The sequence below is a fragment of the Corvus moneduloides genome, chromosome 3 (assembly GCF_009650955.1).
Source record: "Corvus moneduloides isolate bCorMon1 chromosome 3, bCorMon1.pri, whole genome shotgun sequence".
NCBI lineage: Eukaryota > Metazoa > Chordata > Aves > Passeriformes > Corvidae > Corvus > Corvus moneduloides.
Window position 1 is genome coordinate 4,341,744 of NC_045478.1, and position 26,194 is coordinate 4,367,937.

Below are 26,194 nucleotides of genomic sequence, written 5' to 3' on the forward strand. Positions count from 1 at the left end.
TGACTTAGAGCTGATGTCAATCTTTTATGCTAATTGCTAGTTAGACCCATACAAAGACAAGCTTTGCTTGGACCACTTTTGTAAGATTGTTATCTATCTATTGTGGAGAGATTTACATTTGCTTTCCATTAACATTAATAGGAGCTGTCCACATAAATCACTCATCGCCTGTAAGAAAAGATAAAATCCTACTAAGTTCAGAGAACACAGGCTTTCCCAATCGAAAAATCTATTAATAATAAAACCTCTACCATGTAAATATCTGACATCTGAACTGTATAGTAAATAAAGTGGTCCGTGAAGTGATTGCTTCAAGGGGAAGCAATGCTTGGCTAGCTCCAAACTATTTTTAAAAACTCACATAAATCCTCTGGTATTGGTAAAAACATAAATAAAGCAAACAGCTGCAGAGAAAGGAGGAGGAGCAGGAGCATAGTAATTTCAGTTGTTATTTTTATTTGCCTTTATTTTGTTCTACGAGGTAGTGACAGATCCAATAAAACACCTTGTTTTACACACACAGAGGACAAAGATTACTAGAAATGATACAAAAACCTCTTAGCTAATCCAGATGTAACTGGGCATGAGCTCACTTAGGCTGAGAAGTTAAAGGTGACCAGATGCAATGCTTGCTGCTTTGCTCCTTGTTGCTGTTCCTTACAAAATTGATGCAATTTATCTCGCTAGGCCAGGAAAACACAGAGATCACTGGCCAGAACTCCCTGGTACTTGGCACTGGGCCAGCCTTGATTATGATCTGTGTCACTCTTCAATATGATGACACACAAAAAAACAAAAGCAGAATTGTTTTCTCCTTTCTGGTGATGTAAACCTGGATTGATTTAAGTGGGGTTACAATAAAGTATCAGTGAAAAATCAAAAGAACCAAGGTTTGTCCATCATGTTGCCATCATTTAATCCTCTCCATACCACTGAGTGCTGTTTTTTCGAGGGATTCTGTAAATGGGTTGCCAAAATCTTTTATGCGTGTTTTAAAATATACTCACACATCTATTGTTTTGTCATTCCTTCTATACTTAAAAGGGCAACACTGAGCATTAATTAGAAGTCGTTGGTACAGCACTGTGCCATTAAAAGTCACCTATTAGAAAGCAAACTGGATGCAATGTTACATTTTGCAATTAATGCCTAATCACTCGACACTAACGAAATGAGCAAAGTGAACATTGTGGGCATACCTGGTGTGTGAGAGAGGGGAATAGTTGCTGTGCAGAAAACAACATTTTTTCTGAATTAAAATATCTCATGGGAATATAACTATTTAAAAATATACTTTTGAGTTTCACAGGTGAATATCTAACAAAATTATTCTGGTTATTAATAATTAATTTCTTACAGAAAACACATAGTTTTGGCTTTCTAATGCCACAATGTTCTGTGCTATTAATCATATTTTATTTATCTTCAAGACATTCCAAATAAACTCATGCCATGACCCCATGATCCCGTGGTAGAGTCCAAATATCTTCTTAGGAAAGATGAACAACCTTAAAGAAATAAAATCTTTAGAAGCAACAGCTTCCCTGGCAAGTTATCCTGATGGATCCAGTGAGCTCTTGGCTTGAAAACTGAGGTTTCAATTTATTCAACCACAAGATCTCTGGATCTAATGCCTCTGTCTCTTTGTTACAATAAAGAGCCTTCCAGTGCAGCACGAAACCTCCCTGGAGAGGCAATTCGGGTCGTGCTGATACAGTTCATGGACTGATTTACTCCATTTGGGGTCTGGCCAAGGTTTTACCACTGGCCTTGGTTATTAGGTAGAGAGGAACAATTCCTCTCTCTTAAGGAACACTGTGGCAGCCAAAGGTTAGATTGATTTTGGCTGCCACACAGCAACATCTTTCCACTTTATCAAATGCCTGATAAGCTTGGATTCACGCTTGGTACTCAGTCCAAACACCTATTGGATTTGTGTAGGAAGTTGGTTGGAAAGAAACAACCATAAATGTGATAACTTAGAAAAACTTTGACACCTGCAGGGATGGATGGGCAGGGTGGGAGTGAAGTGTTGCACTTGGCAAGGACACAAGAGAAAAAAAAGGCAGAATAAAGATAAAAACTGGTAAATTCTTACATCTTGTGACTTGCAACATCGTATTCTGAATAAGCTGCTGAATTATACTCATTATATTTTAATGAGTATAATGATCCTCTCAGAAGAAGCATTGCTTGGTTTTTGTCTGTTCAGTACCCATCACAAGGAAATAAAGATGGGCAGGCAGGCAAACAGACAGGTAGATACTGAGAACATCTTTGTGGTCTCCCTTTCAGCACAGTACCACAAGAGGATTTATAGCACAGTGGCAGAGTGCAGAGCCCTAGATGTTATTTACACAGCTAAAATATAAATGTAAAGAAATCATGGTGTAAATGCAAAAAAACATGGAACTATTTCTCATCTAAGCAGAAGTATATGAATGTACTTCTCGTGACAATAATTTAATTAGGAAGCTTTATTTGTTACAGACACGGGTCATTCTTATGGTGCACAAAAGGATTCAGCAGACCAAAAATAATAAAAATAATTATTAAACTAAACCTTCCAAAACAGAAGAGGCTGACCATGAAAAAGAAAGCTTTGTCCTGCGAGTCCTAAGAATAACAATAGACAGCACCTTTAGTAAAAGCGTAGCATTGATATTTTACATCTAAACACTTTCAACCAATGTTGAGACCTCTCGTAAAAAATAAACAAAATCCTCCAAAAAAAATACAGTGATTGCACATCTGTGTAGACAGACAGGTGTGTTAGAGGAGATGCTGTGATAGAAGAAGAAAATCAAAAAAGAATGGAAATGGCCGATCCTTTCTTTGTGACATATTTTCTTTCTCATCCTTGCATATTTGCATTAAAGTGATTGTGAATAATGTACATTTGACCAGTGCTGTCTGCGGAACTAATGCCTATTAAAGTGATGGGAAGTAGCATATGTTGTGCCTTGGGCAGAGAAAGTCCAATCACCCCCACTGTGTGCAAGTCTCCAACTAAAATGCAGGACAGCCTGGGTTTTATCCTAAATGAACCCAGCAGGGAGAAACAGGACATAGTCTCTCATTCCACATTTAAGCTTCTAAACTAAGGCTTAAAGAGTTAGATTTGGAAAAATCCAAACATCCATCATTTAATTTACTCATGGAGCTAATGTTATTTTATCTTTTCCTAGTGCTAGGAATACAAAAGGAAAGCAGTGAGGCAGGGGAAGTGGACACGTATGCAGGTTGTTTCAAGAACTGAGATGCATTTGTTTTATTTGTAGCAAGGGAAAAAAAAGAGGAAGGGGGGGAAAAGGACAAAAAAGAAAGAAAAGAGAGGGAAAAAAAAGAACCCTTCTCCACTCCTGTTATGCTTTCACATTTTCTGCCAGTGCACGATTTTGTCAGTAATTGCAAAACGGTTTGGGTTTGTTTGGTTTCACTTTTATGTTCCTGCACTGTACTAGAAATGTTCTGCTATTTGAACAGTTTGTAAAGCATTTTTGAGTCGTATTACATAATCTTCCCAACGACCTCCAGCATCAAGTTCAGATCTAAAGCAGTCTTTCTTCTACCTGTGTGAACTTGATAGCTGGGGAAAAAAAAAGGCAATTACAGAGCTGTACGAGAATAACAAATTCAGCTGAACTAAGGAAATAAAAATTGCAGAATTGTCATGTTTAGATCTGTAGCAACAAATTTTGCTTCATTACCTTCAGCATTACAAAAAGGAGAGGGGCAGGGGGTATAAGAGAAAGGAGGCAAAGCTTGTTTTTTTTTCTACATATAGTATTCATAGGAGGACTTCTTTTCCCTTTCCCATGAAATAAATCTGTCTTAAATAGAAGTGTATCTCTTAGTGATGTGGAAAAACATTTGCTGCCAATGTAAATTAGGAGCAGGGGCAGTGAAATGAATGGATTGGCATGGGATCCCAATTACAGCAGTGCAAGGTCTGTCTGTCCCACCCAATCCAGGTTAGTGCACAGAAGAGAAATGAAGACTTCTTTTTTTTCATCATAAAAGCAAACTGAATAGTTAATTTATTTTGTAATCTTGACAGCAGATTATTAGCATGTCTTAAACATTATCACTGGGTGAGAATTTGTGAGTTGATACTTTCCATTGTCTCTTTATAGGGTCTAAACTAAGAGTTCTGACACCAGCTAGAGTCAAACTGTCTCAGAGCTACCACTGAAATTCAGATGCAGATTTGTAGTCTGAAATTCAATTACATCCCAGCTTCAAAATCCAAAGTGAGCTGCTTATTTGCACTTCTGCTCAGCTAGTGACTGTAGATAGAAAATATCTCCATTTTTTCCCTGTTTATTGCTAATGCTATTTAACGTTAAAAGGTAATGGGTAAATACAAAAAGAAAAAAGAGAGAGAATGTATTGCTGAGATAATTACAAGAAGAGGCTATTCCCATTAACAGGGCTTAAATTATATTATTAGACTTCTATTATTTTCCTCACTGTTGCCTAGGAAATGTACACTGGCTTTGGAAGAATTATTTTACATTTTATTTCCTCCTTTTTCTTATCTTATCTGAATAATTCCTTAATACCAGCAATAACAAATTTTTTTTTCCAAAAAAATTGAATACTCAGAGACTCACTTGTATTCCACCACAGTGAGCATCCTTCACCCACACTCTGGGGCTCAACACTGCTTTGAGCCACTCCAAGCACATTTGCCCACAAAAATTGGCTGTGTCACCCAAGGCTCCTCTGCCCCTTCCCTTGCTGTTATAGTCTGGGGCTATGGAATTCCACCTTGAGCTGGATCCCCAAGATATGGAGCCTCACTCTGAGCTGGATCCCCAAACTGACCTTGCTAAAGAAGATGAAGAGAGGGAAAAAATGAAAGTTCAGACAAATCATTCAGATGATTTGCCCAGTGAAAAACAAAAACAGTCACAACAAAAGAACACAAACCCAACTAACCAACCAAGAAAACAGCATGAAAGAGAGGAGGGAGATGTGTGGCTTCAGGTAGAGGGTCTTCATACTGCGATATAGAGAGCAGTTTAATCAGTTAAGAGCAACTGTGACATCACAGCTCTGACAAAAAAATATCCTATTTGAACATCTGCCAGACGGAACAGGCCAATAAAAGTGTTTTACAGGAGCTGAAGCACATGCAGACCTGACCTTGGCTCTGCCTGGCTCTGTCTAGTCCTGGTTACACTCACTGGACCTGATCCTGACTCCAACTCGTGTGCTTACGTCCCCATCCCCATAGAGGTGCCTGATGCTCTGGGCTGCAGGCTGACCCCATCCTTCTCCAGAGGTGGGATTCAGTTCAAGATTAAGAGACTCAGCTTTGAGGTCTACATGCAGTGTCTAAGCAGGCAAGAGTTGTTTCTGCTCCCATCATCAGTGGAGATATAAACAGTACAGTCAGTAAAGTCATGCCAGGCTCATTTTCCCAACAAATACAGTTTAGCCAGAGTATGATTTAAACTCTCCCGGCCTCCAAAATGAGATGGGCAGATTCAAACTCTGTTTGGAACACTTCTTGGTCTGTGCTAATTCAGCCAGAACCATTTCCACCCCTGGGTTCTGGCAGTGTTACATTTCCTAGAATAGATGCTCCTTAGATGTCTGCCTTAAAAGAAGGTGAATTGTTCTCCAAGCTCCACTGACTGCGTCGACTAAGAGTTGGATTCAAGCACTCAGCCATAGGTGTCTAGTGCCACTTGTGATAATGTAGGCTATTTAATCAAAAGAGCCCAGGTCTCTTATATGCCCTATGTCACCTTATAGGGTCACGGACTGGTTGGGCTTGGGAGGGACCTTAAAGACCATCTAGTTCCAGTCCCCTTGCCATGGACAGGCAGACCTTCCACTAGAGCAGGTTCAGTATCTAATAACCTGACTAGGATGTAGCCAGCAAATCAGTAGCATCATGGACTTAGATGACTCAGTAAAACTTGTTTTGGAATTTAGTTATCTAGACTAAATTTATATATATTATTCAGAAAGGGAATCCCACACTAGAATTCCTGAGTTCACCACTCCCTCCACCACCTATAGAAGATGGAAATGAAGGGGCACCGGGTCCTGATGCAGCTGGTGAGAGCAAACTTGCAGTGGAGACTTTGCTGCACTGAGAAATTCAACCCAGTAAAAATTTTTCTTCTTTTACTGCATTGTGAATAGGGCTTGATCCTTCACACCTACTAACAATCTAAATCAACCCATCATTATTTTCAGTTGACATGCTGTCATAGTCAGGTTAGAGACCCACAAGTGGCCATTTGAATATGTCCATCTCTTTCTCTTGCTTATTCCCACAAAAAACAGTATCTAAATATGTTCCTATTCATCTTGTACACCTGAAACTAGTAAAGAACAAGGATCAAAGTCCAGAACCAAAGGTGGATGAAATCTAAATAATTCTAGGCATCAACTTTTACCCCACTTAGAGGGCAGCCATCCTTCCCCTGCAGCAGTAGCTGCTCCTGTTGGATACTGTGGCTACAAACCCATATAATGTTAAGGTATTTTAAATACAAACTTGATTCAGATATTCAAAACTTAGCATTGAAGACTCTTCTCACTGCAAAAGCCCAGAGGGAGAAGATTTTAAGGGTCCTGAGTGGTGGGAACAAAAGGTCAGCTGTCTCTCACAAAGTTACATCAGTTCCTAGGGGCCTGTGCCATGACTATGTTTGAGTTTAGCCTTGATGCTTCATTCTCTAGTTTATTTTGACTGTTTCTTCCCAGTCTTTTCTTTTGTATGCTTACCCATTATTAGTTCACTTCTCACAATTATGGCTTTACTTTGGGTGGTGTGTTTTAACTGCTCCTCTGATACTGGAGTTCAAGCACAAAATAGTCTATGGGCACCCTCTGTGGTGTATGTCCTCCTTAAATATTTTTTCCAAGTTCTGGTATGTATTCACTGCTGCTTGCGTTATGTCTCCAACATGGTTGTGTCTTTTCCTCATTCTGCAGACTTTGTAGTTCACATTTAAGAAACTGTGACAGGAAGAAAAAAAAGGAGGATGGGTGTGAATTACAACCTGAAACAAAAGGACGGTTAAGATAATAAAAAATCCTTACAATTATCCAGTCTGACTTTACAACTACATCTGAAAGTTATGTAACGTGATCATTTACAATAACCTTCCCCAGACCTATTAAGCAGTGCAATGATGAAAATAAAATGATTAAACCAAGATGAAGGGTTGTGAACCAAAGCTGGCTCAAAATTTCAACTCATAGGTCACCCTAAGGTAATTAGGCTTTTTAAACACCAAATTGACAGATTTTAGGTGCTTCAAGCTCATTCACAATTGCAAAAACTGCTTACAAAGACACCCCAAAATTGGAGACAACCTCAGAACTATGTTCAGTGCACGAACTCCTGTCCTTTTTGAAGTCAAAGAGATTTTCAGCATTAACTTCAATTGCACCACAATTTCTTTCCTGGTGCTTTTTGTACAAGCATTGATATGGCTTTAAAGAAAGGCAACTATTCTGTGACAAACTGAGCTCGTAGTGAAGTAGTTCTTTTACCCCATGGGAATATTGTACCTCACTGCTAAAAAGCTTTATAATAAAATGTAGGAGATGGTATAAATAGACTCAGTGATGCCACTAGGTCAGTAAAAAATAACTAACTCCTTCAAAGATGGCTGGATAGTACCACATCTCTGTGCATCTTGCTTGGTCCTATTTATTGCTAATTTCAAAATGCATCTATTTGTCCTGTGAGTGGATGTGTTTGGCAAAGAAATTACAAGCAGCTACCACGGAGCACAGATGTTCATTGTCATCATTGATGGCAACAAATATCATCAGTCCAGGGCAAGATCACTCCTCTAAGGGGAAAGTATATATAGCTATCATTCAAAAACCTCAGCCTCAGATCCTTGATAGTTCAGTAACTCACAGTTTTGCCAGTGGGGTTGATAGAAGTTTCTTTGTTGTGATGGATGCATTTGCCATTACTCACCATACCGGTTCTCCCCTCCCCTCCAGCTGTTTTACTGTGGTACAATATCCAAAACCCATGAATCTTGCAGTATCCTAGCAGCCCGCTCCATAACATTCCAGCCTGACAAAATTAGAGACAATAATTCAAATAAGCTAAAACATCAAATGGGAAAGAGTCAAAGGAGACTTTTCACTAAAAGCATTGACTATTGGGGAACTGGGAGATAAATAGTGATCCAATAACCATCCTTGTCAGATCAGAAAGTGTCAATGTATTGACTGCCTCATTATCACGGAATTAATTACAGCTGTATCTCGCTAGATATTTAACTTATAGCTTGATATTAGGACTTTTTTTTCTTGATAAAATGATGAGGTTTTGCTTCAAGACTCTGAAGTTTGGGTGTGTTCCAGGTTTGGATTTTTTGGGGGTTTTTTTTGTTGTTTGGTTTGGTTTGGTTTTTTTTGTTTGTTTTTTTTTCTTTTCAACATGAATTGTATGTTTTGCAAAAGGAGGGTGACCTGGAAAATTAATCTCTGCTTATCCATGCAAACAGACACAATATCTCTGCAAATTTCCAGTCTGCCAGCTCCTTCTGAGATACTTCTGTGAAAGTATAGCTAGAAGAAAAAGGGCTTTCCATCTATTTCACTGTGATCAGTATGACTCTATATTCCACAGTGTGATGGAGTCCAATGACTGTGTCTGTGATGTGCCTGTTGGTAAGCAAGGGACTGCCTTGGGAAAGCCAATTTAGTCCATGTGATTGAGCAGGTGGTCACAACTCTATAAAAAAAAAGAGTTTCAATGATCTCAAAATCAAGCCCCAACTTCCTGTTTAAATGTATATTCAGTAATTACAAGATCAGCTACCTTTCCAGTTTGGGGATCTACCTGAGATCATTATCTCTGGATGGTTCCCACCTAAAGCCAACAACAGTAGGAAAACTATTCAAGGTCCAAAATGGGCTCCCAGGGCAATGGTGGAGTCACCGTCCCTGGACGGACTTAAAAGATGTGTAGATGTGGCACTTGGGGACATGTGGTGAATTTGGCAGTGCTGGGGAGACGTTGGACTCGATGATCTTAGAAGTCTTTCCCAGCCTAAACAATTCTATGTTTCTATGAGCTAACAGTGCACTGCATTAAATGTAACATTTCAGAACAGAAGCCCCATGTGAAATAAGGGCTTGTGAGTTGTTACTTCTTCAGTTTTAGCAATTTTTTTTTTTTAATTTGGCTAACATTGTTATATTTGATAAAAATTACCTGATGTATCATCACATTATTCATTTATTTCCAAGTGCCCACTTATACAGATATGGAAATACTGGTATTGGAAGACAAGGCATCTTTTCTACATTCTTTCAGGAAAATAACCATAGGAGCAAACCAGCTTGAGTGTCTAGATAGACAGGGTAGCTTGGTTTTCAGTAAGCTCTTTTTCTGTGATATTATCAAAACATCACTTAGGTACCTTATTTATGAACTTATTTTAAAATGATTTGTTTTCTACTTTGATCTTTGAAGGTGTCATAATGAATCTGGAGTAAATAGGGTGAAATCTAATATTGGATCATATCTGCAAGTACATCAGAGCAATCATTAAAAAAGTCAATGCTGTTAGACTTTGCAGGCTAATTTATCTTTGTTTTAATGATGTAAAAAAACATGTGGAGAAAAAAACAAAAATACATTATTTTCCAATGTGGGAAGGTGCAGGACTTTCACGGGTGCTTATGATTTTGACTGTTTTTACACAAGAGATGCAATTAACACGTGATTAGTTCCGTTTTTATTGTTCGGGGGCTTTTTAAGGTAAAACTATTTTCAGTGTTTGATTTCAGGTCCAGAGTGAAAGATAAAAAGATCAAGGGAACACATATTTTACTTACCAGGTTCAGCTGTGGAGATCATGTTGCTGAGGCAGAACCAAAGATGGTCACAACTGGCAAACTGGCTCCAATCACTGCTTAACTACACATTCCCTCATCTGGGTTTCATTCACAACTTCTTCCACCTCAAGCATATTTACAGCTTTTGGAGGCTGAATCCTGTTAAATTGCACCACTAGTAGCTCCTCCACATGCAGAAACCATACTTGATCTTAGCTCTGTGCTTCAAGAGTGCGGAAACCACAAAGTCCACATTGAAAAACATCCCTTTTCTCCCAGTTTAAATGCCGGACAATCCTCTTCACTGGCAGAGGAAGAGAGGGATTATTATCCTTTGAACCAAGTAGCCTAAGAAACCAAGGCCATGCAGTCTGAGAGCAGAGAGACACTTGTTGGCTGTGCTGAATTTGTATCTACAACTTGCATTAGGCATTGTCTGCTTAGGAACAATAGTAAGGGAGACACTTCTGAATCCAGATCTTTACAACAATACCTCCCATCAGTTTCATCCATCTCTTAATATCTGTGGGTGCTTTCTTTTTCATAATAAAGTACAACTTGTAAAATAATAATAATTACCTCATAAGACAGATATGAAGCTTAATTAAATAAAGGTCGATTATCAGAAACTTGGAGCATGTGCAGAGCCTGTTTGCTATAGCTTTTCTGTTGCTAAGCTTTTCTGCAGATCAAGCCTGGGCTGTACAAGAAGTGATATGAATCATCTGTATCAAAAGAAATATGACTCATTCAAGGCAGAGCCATCCAAGACCACAAATGAGACATTATTTTGATAATGAGAGATTTATAGAGGAGACACAGGCAGAAGGATCTCCTGGTTCTTTTAACCCAGCCCCTATTCTAGGCCCCTACACAATCTCCTTAAAAATGTAATAATCTTCACTTGAACATCTTGACGGAGAAGGACTAGCCAGCAATTCACAGAAGATAGAAAGCAGATGAGCCTCCGTCATTTTTACACCTAAACTCAAACCAGACTTCATCAAGTTCCTCTGTTCTTTTACTGCTGGTTGCAAGCTGAGACTGGAAGTGGAAATGCCAAAGCATCCCAAAGACAGGCAGCATTTGTGATGGGATGAGAAGCAGATGTTGAAGAAATCTCTGAAGAGATGATCTTCTCACAGAAATATTGATGTTTTTTGTGCAATTGAAGCCCAAGTCTTCAACAAACAGGTGTATGCAGCCTCTACTCCAGAAGAGCTCTGTTTAAAACGTCTTTTGTGGCACATCTAACAGCTCCATAGTCATTGGAAATATCCCGGAGCATCTCAAAGGGATCAGGACCAACACGAGCCACTGACTCAAGTCATCAGTGTACCCTGATTTTAACTGCCCAACTGAAGGTAAGTTAAACCCTGTCTGGTGAAGGTGCCCTGCCCACATCAGGGGCTTGAAACAAGATGATCTTTAAGGTCCCTTCCAACTCAAAGCCCCATCCAACGTGGCCTTGAACACTTTCAAGGATGGGAATGTGTCTGGAGTTAGGAACAGACTGAAATCCATCCCTCTCCTGTATTATTGCCTTATTTTGTGGTATCGAATTGGATGTTGGGCTGGAATTCTTAATACACTTTAATTCCCATGGAATTTAATTCACTTATTGGCCTCATCCAGTTGTGAAGTTAACGACACTGAAGATTGTTCAACTTCTGTAGTGAGAAGACTTAACTATTGTGAATTAAACATGATCGACTAGAGAAATCCATTGTATTTTCTCATTTTAAAAAATGAAAGCCATAGGTGTGATTCATTTTACCTGAGTGTGTTTAAAGTCTTGATGACTTTAGTTATGCTAACACACTTAAAGGTATAGTGATCACCTGAAATTAAAACTGTAAGCTTCCCAACTAAGAAAAATAGACTCTCATCAAGTCTTTCATCTCAGCTATGTTAAATTCATATTTTAGGTCTATTGATCTCAGAATTACCTGTCTTCCCCACTGCATACAAGGGGAACCCACAACAACCTCCTTAAATTTAGACTTTTAAAATCTAAACACCTAAATTCCATCTGAAAAAGGCACTGAGGCATAATTTAACACCTTAACTCTAACCAGAAAGCTGGCTGCAAGCATCTTCTGACAGAATATTTACAATAAGATATTTGTTCATGGAAAACTACTTTTTTAAAGAAAAAAAGTAAATTTAAGAATGAATGAGTTATATTGAAAGTTTTATGGGTCTACAAGGAGCTAACAGAACATAACATTTTGACTCAAGAGGTTTTTTAAGGGTGATCAAACCAAATGGGTATTAAGTGAGGATACTGTAAACACATTCATAAAATATTATTTCTTTTTACATGCACATTATCTTTATGATTGCCATAAACCTGAGTATTAGTATTTTTGCCTTGTATTCTTGCAAAATCTCAGAGCACTTTAAAGTGATTAATTAATTAATTATAGCTCAAACTCGTTCTTATGGATAAAAAACTGCCTGATGAGTTCCCTGAAGTACGGAGTCCCTTATGGTTACTGAACAAGTCGGGGAAAAAAAAGGAAATCTTTTTGCCTGCAGCTTTGCCACCAGGAAGAAAGACACTTTCAAATTGCACCACAGGGCTCAGGCTGCAGTTTTTCATCCCAACCCTTTTGACCAGTTATCTATGGATATCTGAAACTGCTGGTGAAAGGGTTCATGAAATGAAGAGCAGCTTGACACTCCACCAAACACATTGTTTTAAAATAAATAGATACTTCACTCCCATTTATTAAAGCTAAAAGGGATTTGGAAACAAATTTAATTTCCTAAACAATTGGGGATTTCTCAATAGATTTGAGGTGTTTATTTCTCTGAAGGACACATGAATCCCATCTCACTAACACCTATTAAAGGTGGCACTAAAGTCAGTGTTAAGCTCTTAGACCAAACCTGTCTTCCAGCTTCTGTGTATGGATTCAATACAAAAGAATTAGGAACCTCCAGACAGTGATTCACTCTGTCCTAAAGCAGGTTGCTTGTTGATTAGCCAGGACTAGGAGTCTAATCTATATACAACCAGCATGAAGCGAGCTTAATTCCTTCAAAAACAATCAGCTACTGCTATAATGGAAGTCTTACACAAGTTAAATCAAGCTCTTTTAGTACCAAGCCAACCAGACCACTTGTTTCAAGCCCAAATAAACATCTCCAGTAACAACCAAAACCAAATGTGAGAATTACCAACATAAATGTTCATTTGGATGAAAAAATAAATCCCTGTGTTCTAAGGCTATTTGGCTTAAATCAAACAACCAGCTAACCTTTGAACCAGCACTGGGAAGTTTCCATTCCAATGAGAGCTTTAGGAATCCATGCCAACAACCTACACTCCATCCCCAGTTGGCAGGAGGTTGGCAGGGATACAAAAAAACATGTTAACAATGCTGCTTTTTTCTATATATACAGTAAACCTTATGTGTATCAACACACTTGTTTAAACAGCTTTTTGAATCTGACTCACAATCTTCATGAATACATAAAAAGTTCCAGATGTTAAAATGTCCCAGGACGTGCATTTTAACCAACTTTGTTCTGCATTTGTAGCCTGACATACAAAGAGGGCATATTGATCAGAATTACTGGCATACTTACTGCTTCAGTTTTCCTGCTTCCTACTGAGTGGTATTTGCCATGGAATGACTTGTCTTTGTGCTATTTATTCCTAGCACGCTGCCCTTGGGATCCTGGATGCTTTGGAAATTCCCTTCTCAGCAGCAGCTGGAGACTTGAAAAAGGAAGAAAGAAAAAAGAAGGGGGAAAAGCAGTCTGAGACCTCACAGGTGCAATGAGGGTGAGGTTGAGGGGAGGAAGAGAAGAGAGTGAGGAGAAAATGTGTTTTCCCTTCTCTGTCTTTACAGGAACTGACCAGATAATGCCCAGGTCTGTGCTCAGCTCACCATTGGCATGTCCATGGCAGAGCCTTTGCACCAGTGCAAAGTCACTGCTTGCTTTAACTCTTGCCCGTTATTAAATTTAAGACTTGGAATCCCCTGTAGCCATTTGCTTTCATTAACAGTGAGCATGTGCACACAGCCAGAAAATCTAAGGCCTGGGAGAAACACACTGCAGAATGTTACAGCTTCAGCAAAAGCCTGATAGAAGTGAGGTATCCTGGATGATTTGCATGAGAATTATCATAAAGGCTAAGTGGAGCTTAAAATCAGAATCTGTGACTCTTTCGGACCTTGCTTGCTTTGATGCCATACCAGTGCCACATTTCTGATTTTGGTTTAGCTACTTCTGAATATGAATAAGTAAAATGTAGATGGATCTTTTTGAAGTGTCCTAATTATTCTCTTATTAAAAAGGATGAAGCACTGAGCTCAAGGTCTGTAAAGGGTTGATGGATCCTGTGCTCCTCTATACTTGGAGTTGCATCTTAGAACGTTATCCAGTTCATTTATTGCAAACACCCAAAACAGGCACCACAGAAAGCAGCAGGTACTCACTCCATGGAGTAACCCAAATGATGACATTTAGGCTCCCTGATGAGTCAGCTGGCACCATCAGTACAGACAAAGAGCTCTCCAGGGACTATGTGCATGTTTTACTCTGTGACTTTACAGTGAACAGTGCATACATGATGACAGGAGCAGGAGTCTTCCATCCCAGCGCACAAGCCAGCTGCAAAGCAATTTTCCCTCTTTTTCCCCTGGTCCCATAAAATTTGCATTCCTCCCTGCAGAACAGCCTGTGCCTGGTGTTAGGAATGAAGAATAAGTCCCTATTTCCTTCATTTTTCTCCTTTGCCCCAAATCTCCTGCTATAGACCGGATTTTGATGTGGAAGACGCCTTCTGGGCAAGGCAAACCGTGTGTTCTTCAGGACCATGATATTTTAGCTGAACTCATTCTGGCAGAGTTAGGAACAGCCTGTGCAAGCCTGGCTTGGGCACCTGACACCATGGATCAGGCACAACAACAGCTGACTCAGCAAGGGCACACACAGCCCCAGGTACCATTTAGGGATAAATGAGAGGTGGGCAGGTGGGAGAAGTTTCACAAACTTGGCTACAGCTGTGAGTGAAGGGTCAGAGGTGGGGCAAAATAACCCACTTTTGATCTCTTGAGCTTCTGGGGTTTCTGGTTAAAATTAAATATAAGTGTGAGCTGGCACCTTCTCTCTGCTCCACCAGCCCTTAGCAGGATGTTTAATACTTGGGGAGCCACAGGCACTTGTATGTTGAAAACAACGCTGAAGTACCTTTACCTGTAACTGAATCCCACCTCCCTTTATCTCTGAATGATACTTTATGCATTTGCATGCTTGGCTTCATCTGGCACTGGCAGTGCCAAAATACAAGCAAAGGATTTAGGTGTTTTCCAAGTGGTGGGAATGAGGCCTCATGGTCCACGATTTTGCCTGATGGCAGCAGCTAAAGGACACTGTAGCTATATAATTAATGCTTAAAGACTTCAGGCGTACCAAAGCTTAAACAGGTCAAAGTCTTTGGCTTCTTAATATTTAGATCAGCAATCTAAAGTAATGTGTCTCAAACACTGCAGAAATTTATTCGGATTGGAGGTGTTCCCCACAGGAAGAGTGAATTCACCTCACCTAACTTTAACCATCAGAAAGTCAGACATTCATCTACACTGTTTAATCAGTTTCTCTTACAGCCAGTGGAGAAAGACACAAACCTCTAGAAACGGCCTCACCCATCCCAGTAAAAGTGAGGTGAGCTGCTCTCTGGAGGATCCTGTCTCTTCCATTGACTATTGAGAGATGATCAGCACCTTGGACAACCAGCTTGGATTAGGAACCTGCCACCTAGACATGTGATATGCCATGAGACTCATCTTCCCCCCCAGATATTCAGGATCTCTTTAAAAATGTCATGAGCATTGTTGCAGTAACAAATACTGCTTTTTCATATTTATGCTTCCCAGAAGTGAGTTTTAATTTCAAGTGTACCTCTTTTGCTCTAACAACGATTCATTGTCATTCTCCTCTTCCCCTGTTTGAACACCTGTATGTGTGCATGTACATACTACATACATGAACTAACTCTATCTGCATGTGTAATGCAACGTGTGTGTATTTTATGGCATTTGATTTCCTATGAACAGGGAAATCTGACAAAGTCTCCAAATTTCTGCACTGAATTCCAGGCTTGGAATACTTTTTGTATTAACTATTTGTAGAATCATGAAATGGTTTTAGTTGGAAGGGACATTAAAGCTCATCCGGTTCCAAATCCCCTGCCATGGGCAGCAACACCTTCCACTTGTAGAGCTTGCTCACACCAGGGGAATCTGCTACAAAGTAAAAGCCCTACCAAATTATTATTAATTTTGTGTTCTAGAGGGTTATTTTTAAACCACCGTCTCCCAGGTGCTGTAGTTGGCTTGTTCTGGGATACTTAAGTCATGTAAAACCTTGAACCTGTCACGTCTCTTCTTCCAAACTGAAGTCAGCTAAAGCTTTTAAAGTTCACACTTAAAATTAACTTCTTGTCTACTGAGTCTTATAGATGTTCCAATCTTTAGCTTGTGCTTCTGACCTATGGGCAGTGGCTGTCAGATGCAGAGTTAAAATAATCATCTTTTTTGATCATTTGAAACCAGAAAGAAATACAAACAAAACCAAAAAACAACAACAACAAAACCCACACAAAGACAAAAATAAAACAAAACAAAAGGAAACAAAGACAAAAAAAGAAGACAATATATACACAGCCTGTTTATATCCTAATAATATCAGATGGACTTTTTTTTTTGCAGGAAAATAAATTACCAGATAAATAGCTTGCTTGGATACTAAACAGATTAGCCCTTCATGCCATTTAAAGGGAGAAAACTACTTTGTAACAGGAAAATTATTTTTATATCTGCTATCTCACCTGGTGCACTTCCCTTCCATTCTACTGATAATCCCAACATACTTTTTATTAAGAGCAATTCCAGACCCCATTATTGTTCCAAGTTCTGACATTCACATAGGAAATGAAAAACTGCCCCAACCTTCCTTCCTGCTCATAAAGTCCTGGAAGAGGTGGATAAGACCACAGAATCTTTTGACTTAGGGTAGATTTTTTTTCTGCATTTGCATAAATCCCCCAGGCAGGCAGGAAGAGACAATATTTCAAACCCAATCCCAAATATTTCGTTTGGAGCGGTTATCTCATAATTACAGAGCTGCAGCCAATTAGCAAAAATAGAAACTTGTGGAATAATTCTGTGCTGTTAGAGATGGAGGAAGGGATGGGGCTGATGGGCTTCAGCAAGCATTATATGCAGATCTACACTCCTGGACTAAACCAGGCAGTCCCACAGAGTAACCAACGGTTCCTTTGCCTGGAGGGTACCCACACCCCGGATGCATTGATCCAAACACCTTTTCCTTGTGAAGAAGTTTTCTGTTGTGGAACAACCATTGCTGCCATGGTGATTTAATAAAACAATGAAATATTATGGGCAGTCTGAGGAACAAGGTTTATTTGCCCACCAAAAATGCACTGAGAATTTGGAGAGAATATAATTATCTTTGGCAAGGGATTAGTGTCCGCATGCAGAACTTTCCTGGAAGCCTGATAACTGCAGGGGAAAAAAGCCTTTTCTTTAACATCACCTGACCCACAGAATCTGCAATAGCAAGAATCCCCAGTGTTTCGTGGGCCCAGAATACACTGAGGTGAAAATGGACCTCTGGGTATCTGCAACTCCCACTGGGAAACTTCCTTCGAAAACCCCTCAGACTCCTCATTCCCTCACCAGCAGATTGGACTTGGTGATTCAAGGTTATTCCTGCCTCGTGTCTTATTCTCGAAGGTCTCCAACTCACTAATTTGCTGGTCTGCCACTTGCCACTTCTGTTTGTAGGACACAGAGTGCTCGAGTGTTTTACAGGTGAACACTGGAGGCCATGGTGTGGAGGGGATGGGGCAGAGCTTTTCCATCTTCATGATATATTTGCCTTTTATTAACTAGATATGTCCTGTGGTAGCTCTCTAAATAAGCAAACCTTAGGAGCTGGACTTGATAAGCCTTGTGAGTCCCTTCCAACTCAGGATATTTTTTGCAAGTAAAAATTTGAGTATCTTTTTCCTTGCCTTATGATCAGACCCTGTCCCTGAGTGCAACAATCACAGGGTTCCCTGTGATCACCAGCCTTTTGGCCAAACAAAAGTGTAAGGGATTATCTCATACAGTCTAAAAGGTCCCTTCACCACTTCCCAGGCTCAGGAATAAGGAACAGAGTCTCAAAGCATGGCTGTGTCTACAGCAGGTTACAAGCAGAGCTGCCACAAGCACAGGATGTTTCCCATTCTCTGTGCCACACAAACAGCTCCAGTGCAAACTTCTTGTAGACCACTTATAAGGTCTCTGGGGAGAACTTATAGCACGTTTCGGTGCCTGGAGGGGCTCCAAGAGAGCTGGAGAGGGACTTTGAACAAGGGTATGGAGTGACAGGGAAAGGGGGAATGGCCTCCCATTGCCAGAGGGCAGAGTTAGTTTAAATATCAGGGAGAAATTCTTTGCTGTGTGGGTGGGGAGGCCCTGGCACAGCTTGCCCAGAGAAGCTGTGGATGCCCCATCCCTGGAAGTGTTCAAGGCCAGGTTGGACAGGGCTTGGAGCAACCTGGGATAGTGGAAGGTGTCCCTGCCCATGGCAGAGGATTGGAATTGGATGATCTTAAGGTCTTTTCCAACCCAAACCATCCTATGATGCCACGACTCTGTATTCCTAAGTTACATGCATGCAAGTATGTGGATCCCAGCTTTGCATGGAGATTCAGTGTCAAAGGACAAGCAGATTTTCCCTTCTGTGTCAGCTCGAGGCCAGCTGGAAGGAACAATCCAAATTACCAATTCTTTCTATATGAGATCCCTGATGTAGAAGAAGTGCCATGTCACCACTGCTGGCAGTCAATCACTTATGTCCCAGTCCCCTTGAAATAAGCTGGATCTCTGGATGTAGTTGGATAAGAGGTAGGGAAAGTCTGCAGTTTCTTGGATACTGTACAGTGTAGGACTAAGTAGGTTTATTCCTGAAATGGGTGAATATGTTGAAGATCATGTCCAGAACAAATATGTCAAAGCAGAGAGGATAAAATGCTCCTGCCAATCAGCTTTCACTGACTATAGGAAGTCCACTTGTGGGTGTTTCCAGCCCTGCCTACACTGATGGTTATTCTGCCTACTCAAAAATTGGCCCTGTGTGGTTATCATCACAATTTGACTTGGTTACTGCCAAAATTTCCTTTTCTTCCCATATATGTACTACCAGGAAAGTTATTTACGCAGGGTTAATAAAATCACATCCTTGAAGGAGATCTTGTGTCACACTGGTTGTAACCTATCTCAAATGGCAGGAGTAGGTGCTTTGCTATGAAAATTTAAGGAATATTCTCTGTTGCATCAAAAGGGCAAAAATGTGAATCAATTCCTTTACAGTGGACAGCACCAAACAAATTAAGGCCAGGCCTTCTTTCTACTGAATCAATTACAATTTTGCTCCTGATTGAAATGAAAGCTGAATCAGACTTTATAACTACTTTCCTGAGTGCTTTAATAGCCAACCCTGTGTCTTTATAATGCCTGTATTTATATGGCTTATTCATTTAACAACATCCTTTCCCCTTCATTTATGTTACAAATAAACAGAAATTGTTGAGCCAATGCCTAAAAAAATATTATGTAAATGTTTGCTACAGTAACAACTAAAAAATAGGATTCTCCTCCGGCCCTGCATTTGTTAGGGATAAATTGGGTCCAGTAATTTTTATTGCACTCATTATAAAAGAGACCACACACTAGCTTCTTTTAGAAATGTTTAATCAGGACTTTAAAATTATTAGCATGGCTCCTAGGACCTGTAGCACCTTGGGATGTACAGAGGGTATCTACTGAAGGGTCTCACTACTTCCCCTCCTGATTTGTTCCAAAAAAATACATTTACTGGTGCAGTTACAAAGAGGTGGATATGGAAGCACTGTTTGCTGCAGCCTGACACCAGAAGGTGTGATATTGTCTATTTTTGCATCAAAGTCACCCAAATGAAGAATAATCTGCCCCATATGGATACTGATATGACTTGATTGTGCCATTTGGGCCAGATGCCAAGGAAGTGGGGTCTGATAGCTCCAAGCTGTCTGCTATGGAGGATGGACTTATAACTCCTTATGTTACAAATATTTGAGTTTCCCACTGTTTGAATCTTTTTTTTCTTCTTTTTCTGAAGTCCAGAAAGGCTCACCAGAATGAACAAAACCTGGCATATTTTTCATCTTTCTTGTGAAGTTTTTCTGATGTTCTTTCCACATCTTCAAGCAAAATGACAGTTGGCTAAATGCCACCCTGCTTTTTTTTAAAAAATAGAATGTGAAAGCAAATAAAAAATGAAGTGGTTTAAAAAAAAAGAAGGAAGAACAATGAAGATGAGGAAATTAAGATCCAGAGTAATATAATTAGCAAACAGTGAGAAGATTGGGAAATTACTAGAACAGCCTGTATTTTTTTCACATTTCATTTCGAGTTAGGAGAAAGAAGGAGGAATCAAGAGAGAAAGGCCAAGGAATTCTTACAGCTGACCTTACTGGTGCTCTTCCTCAAATCCAGGTCACACTTCAACTCTTCCTTGTGTGCTGCATCTTGTTATTCTGCTACCTGGCAGAGCAATGAGTGAGTTGATATTGAAAAGCAAGCCAAAAAGTTGTTCTATACAAATGCTAGATGTTGTTGTTGTCATATGAAAACTGCTGTTCCACCGATCTCACAAGATGAAAAGGGAGCCTGGTGTGTCTCTGACTGGAGACACAGCCAGATCAGGCTGAAGTCACACACAAACTGTTGCATAGGTGCTTCAAGACCCTGTCACAACAGGGTCTATAAATGCAATATATGGTTTCAAACCACGGATCATGGCCAGCCCATGGAAAACTTGCTCGCATTTCAGCCTGCAGGTTAACCAGGGAAGACTTGAGAGAAGGAAGGACTCCTGTCCCTGTTTCTGGTGTGGCTGCCAGAAGCTCCTGCTGCACTTTACACCTCCAGAGACCATGGGCAAGGGAAAAATCACCTCACAAATTTTCAGCTGGTGAGTGCATCAGGAAAGCCTCTCCCTCTCTCACTGCCACCATTCACACCCAGAGTTATGGTTTCTAATAACATTTCACATGGCCTGAGAAAGGCCTGGCCGGTTCCTCTCTTTTCCCCATAATAAGAAAGAGCAGAAGAAACTTTGCAGTTTATGGACACAATAATCTCATTAAAGCTTCACCATGGCTTCCAGAAGTTTTAATAAACCAGCTGGTTAATCACAATAATCTCCCTCCCCACCTCCACTTTATGGAAAGATCCTGCGGTCAGGAAATATAAAACTCTCAACACGTTGACCACAGCAAGGATTACAGCCTCATGCAGTGACACTTTTCCAACTGGAGATCTTGTGTGCTGCACAAACCTCAAACAACCTCATAAACAAGTTCGAAGCAGACCTAACGCCAGGCTTGCCAAGGAGAACATCAAGAGTGATTCTGTTAATGAGGTCTGGCTGGAGCTGAAACACCTCTGCTAAGTGTGTTATTTTTAATCAAGTTATTTCCAACAGGAACCTTTATGGGAGTGTGCACTGATTCATTCCTTAAAATTTACACTTGAAGGCCCCAATCTTTGGCCACTGATGTCACCAAAGGCTTTGGCAGTGACAGATGGGTGTTGAAGCAGACACCACACTCAGTGACTCAAAGCCCACAGCTCAGACCCGAATCCATGCCCTCAGACTCTCATACCTCAGAGAAGGCTGGGAGCATAATCCAAGAGCTCACCTCTACAACAGAGAAGAAAGTTAATCTCAAATCAGAGAACTATCGAAGGGCTGGAGCACTTCCATGGAGACAGGCTGAGAGAGTTGGGGTTGTTCAGCCTGGAGAAGGGAAAGCTTCAGGATGATCTCATTGTGACCTTCCAGTACTTGAACTGGGCTTATCAAAGAGGGAAAGAGACTTTTCACATGGGCAGATAGTAACAGGACAAGGGGGAATGGGTTTAGGAGAGACTATTGTCTCTCCTAAAAGATGAGAGATGGTGTCACTTCCAGTGTATAACCACTTCTATTCAAAGTGTACCTGAATCTCCCAGAAAAAGGAGATTTAAGGTTAGTGGACTGCTCCACTTGAAAGATTTGAGGCCCCTGTCTCCCAACAAAGCCCCTTAAACCACCAGGCTACTTTAGGAAAAAAGGCATCTCACCTCCTCACGCTGCAATTAAGTGACTGTGAAACCAAGAGTGAGGAAACACGGGGGAGTCTGATCTCCCTTTGGATGGATACTTTGCCACCTAGAGCTGTCTTTGTATCACAAACAGTGGCAAGTGTTAAATGTGGAGACCACATCCAAAGACCCTCTGCTGCTGGTAGACACTGTGTACTCCTCCTGTGGGAGCAGAGCAACACCAAGCACTTGCAATGGTGTCAGAACAAAGTGTGACTCCAAAGCTACTGTGAAACTCGAGCTCATGTCTTGCCAATTAGGCCTCAAAAGCTGAATCCTCCTAGGTCAAGCAAGTTAAATTCACTTGCACAAGAAAGCACAGAAAGGAAGGAGGAAACTCCACAGTAGCAATGAGACTGCTGGGAAGTGCAATTCTGTATGTCTGAAGATCTCAAAGTTCTTCTCAGCATAAACTAAGAAGCAAAAATCATCTTTTTGCCACTTATCTCTGCCTAATTTAGCAGCTTTTCAGATGTGACCTCTTAGTCCATTGAGGGCATCACTAAGCATTTATGCAATTCATAACATCTTCTTTGGGTCCTCTAGGTGTCTGTAAAGTGCACTGAGAAACAAAGATGTAGAAATTATGTTCATCCAGCCAATCTAGGTACTCAGGTTGGGGTGATACAAGGCACCCACTGGAAGTTCTCTCTACCCATGTAGAGGGAGCCTTTGCAATTTTTACAGCTGTCTCCCTATAGTCAAGTAAAATCGAGTGAGATTAACTTCAGTCCTTAGCAGACAACCAGAATATGGCTCTCTATGCCTATTTATGCACATTAAAAATGAGGGCTAAAGTGGCTGCTCCAGTGGAGCTGAGAAAATACGGCATTTTTTCCTTATTCCCATGACATGTCTCTCACTCAACCACATTGTTTCTCTAAAGGTTTGCTACTCCTGGAAATTTACTATTTCTGGATAATGGCTCCCAAGTAGTTGCTTAATTAAAGCCCCCATGTAGCCAGTTTTATTCCAGAATTCTGGAACAGCTATTCTGGTAAATTCTGAAGTGTCAAGAAGCCCTAAGGCATGTGAAGAGAAGTGTGTGCCTGTCTCAATGAGAAGCTGTTAAAAGGAAGGTGAAAATAACGGGAAACTTTCATATATTGGTAAAAGGCAATGAGTGTGTTGCTGGTAGCATCACTTTAAATCATTCTGGCACACAAACAACTGAAGCTGCACAACTAGTTTGGAGGGGAAAAAAACGACTGAATTAATGCACCTTCTTTTTTGATTCACACATGGTCTTCAAGGTTACAGTTTAGTCATTATTTGAATTAACATTCCAAATAATTTCTTGGAGGCATCTCAGTCTCAGGTCTATGAGCTGTTGATTGTATGTGTTTGATACATGAAAATCAAGCTGTGCTAATTAGTTTTGATTTTACATATAGTTTATGATGTGTTAGCTCTTTGCCTTGATTGGACTAATGCAGCTCTTAGAAACATGTTACACACAAAAAAGGGGATTTTCAAATGCCTCTGACACAAAAAATTGTTGGAAATTCCTTGTTTATGCAGATTTTCCTGCAGTAAACTTACAAGTCAATCTATACATTAAAAAAATTTATGCGCTGGGAGCCCAAACAGGGAAAAAAAATACTTGCAGTGTTTTATTTGAGCAAGAAGCCAATGTTTTGTAGATTAGCCCAGCACTGTTCACTATTGGGTTCACTAACTGTATCCACTAATTCTGTAGCCCTTGTTCCTGGCACTGAGAGTCCTATGCTCGTACACCAGCCCCATCACACACACACACACACACACACCCCGACCTTCAGCTTCAATCATGCCCTCCTGCCTGCACTAACATGTACTCACTCAGACACTTTCACATTGGGTTACATGCCCAACTCCTGGCACTCACATTCAGTTATGTCCGGAGTGTTACACCCACACTTAATTACAATCACACCCTCACACGCCCTATTCAGCTACACCACCAGTGCTGCCCACCTCCCCCCACGGTCAATTATCATCACATGTGATTAAACCTGCAGTTCTGCACCTATATGGCATTCACATCCACTTATGCTCACCAGCCCTCCCTGGGATGCACATCTGCTCATCACATTCGTGCACACATGGAAACACCGGGTTTCTTCTTTCATTCTGACAGTGGAGGGGTTTGTTATTTTTTTTTTTAGTTTTCCTTTCAGTGGCACAAAGAGCACCCACTTCTTGCTGAGGAACAGAAAGACTTGCTGTTCCTGTGGACTCTTGCCCTCTCAGAAAATCACCTTGAATCCTTATTTTATACCTCCTGAAGAATGTATGCTCTGGTGGTTTTTGTTTTAGTTCCTGGTAGGACTTTAAATCAAGGCACCATTTCACAAAATGCTGTGTACTTGAAACAAAAGGCAGTTCCAGCACTGTAGATTCAGGCTGTATCTTTCATCTGGAGAGAGTATGGAGTTTCTTATGGAGGAATATAGTCACCTCCTCAGTCCCCTGTTGCATCCATGGCTATGTTACGAAAGCAAATTCCTGATGTTCCCTGACACATGGACAAGCACTCACCTCTGCAGTGACTCACTGTCCAAGCAGTCTGCAGGCACCTGAGGTAATCCATATAAATAATCCTCTCTTCATGGCTGCATGGTCTTCCTGAGCAGTTGGTGATACGCAGGTGAAATCCTTCTTCTCCCAACATCAGCAAAAATGTTTCAGAGACCACAGACCTGGAGGTGCCCAAGGCCAGGTTGGATGGGGCTCCCAGTAATGTGGTCTGGTGGAACGTTCCCTGCCCATGGCAGGGGAGTTGGAACAACATGACCTTCAAGGCCGCTTCCAACCCAAACCATTCCATGATTCCTTGCTTCTATGACCTTGTCCTTAAGCCCATCATGTCCTCACGAAGACAAGACCTACCTCAGAGGCGTGTGAAGCCCACACAAATGTTAACGAGAAATCTGGGAGGCAATGGGACTGGTTTCACCAGATGCATTCAATTCCAGGAACACTAACCACAGCCATGAATATTAATAAAAGATCAGTAAGAAAAGAGGATAGGAAAAAATGTTGTGTACAGACACTTTAGAGGCATAAACAGAGAAGGCTCATCTATACCAACCCATGTGCACCCACGTGCCCAGACATCACCTTTTTTTTTCCATATTTAAAACCCACAGTCAGTCTGAACCAGACTTAAGAGGAAGCTCTGACAATCTGAAATAATTTCTAAAGCAGGTTTTGATTTAGGAAGATAAGAAAAAGCTCTAAGAAGCCAAATTTCCAATTGTATATTCCTGACAGAGACTTGGACCTGAGTTTTTATTAATCAAGACAAGATCCCAACAGAATTCACTCCTAGAAGTAGTGGCAGGTGGTGGGGGAAAGGAAAAATAAGAATAAAAAAAAAGAAAAATAACAAAAACAAAACCTAAACAAACCCCTGCAGGAAAAGGCAGAGTCTATGGATAAGTGTCTGCCACTACAATAGGATACACATGGCCTGTTCAAGAATGCTTTTGCAGGAAGCCAGGCCACAAATAAAACAAGACACGTGGTGTGGGGTTGAATTGGCCACTTTTTTAGTAAATAAACAATTGATCTGCATCAAGTAACTCTAAATCATTTAGGAGGTCTTTTTTGATCCCAACCAGAACTAATATGTGCAGATAACCTGCACTTGGCATTATGGTTGTCATTCCCTGTGCATCTACCACCCATCAGAGATCCCAGTTCTGTGTGTCTCAGAGGGGCAGGAGAGCAGAGAAGAGAGAAGATAGGGAGGGACCCAAAGAGGGGGAACAATCTCTTTTCATCATCCAAACATCTTCAGGACTGTCCAAGTCTGAAGAGATGCAAACCACAGAGGGGGGACACACCAGTGTCAGTGTCATGGGGATGGCACCCCCATTCCATGCCCACTACTGTGTGTTCTGCCCATCATTCCATGCAGGGAGGACTAAAATAGCATGACTGCTCCTATCATAATTCTTGGCAAAGTCAACAGAAAGTGGTCTGAAAAATATTAATGCATCCTGCCATCTCCTCGTGGAAGGATTAAAAGCCAAATTTATGCCACAACCTGATGACTTTAAGGATGCTATTTCTAACAGAAGTATAATGCAACATAGAAAAATTAGAAAGTATTTCACCATAGCATTGTCATGATCAACAAAGATCACAAT

The 26,194-nt window shown here is 40.6% G+C and overlaps 2 long non-coding RNA genes across 2 annotated transcripts; one reads left to right on the forward strand and one right to left on the reverse strand.

Annotated features, from left to right (window-relative positions):
• Window positions 1–450: 450 nt before the first annotated feature.
• Window positions 451–10,872, reverse strand: LOC116442059. The gene is made up of 3 exons (XR_004239363.1): window positions 9,841–10,872; window positions 7,964–8,065; window positions 451–6,984 (listed from the first exon to the last, which is right to left on the reverse strand). It is a non-coding gene; the product is annotated as an uncharacterized LOC116442059 (long non-coding RNA).
• Window positions 10,770–16,581, forward strand: LOC116442058. The gene is made up of 2 exons (XR_004239362.1): window positions 10,770–11,204; window positions 13,512–16,581. It is a non-coding gene; the product is annotated as an uncharacterized LOC116442058 (long non-coding RNA).
• The last annotated feature ends 9,613 nt before the right edge of the window (window positions 16,582–26,194 follow it).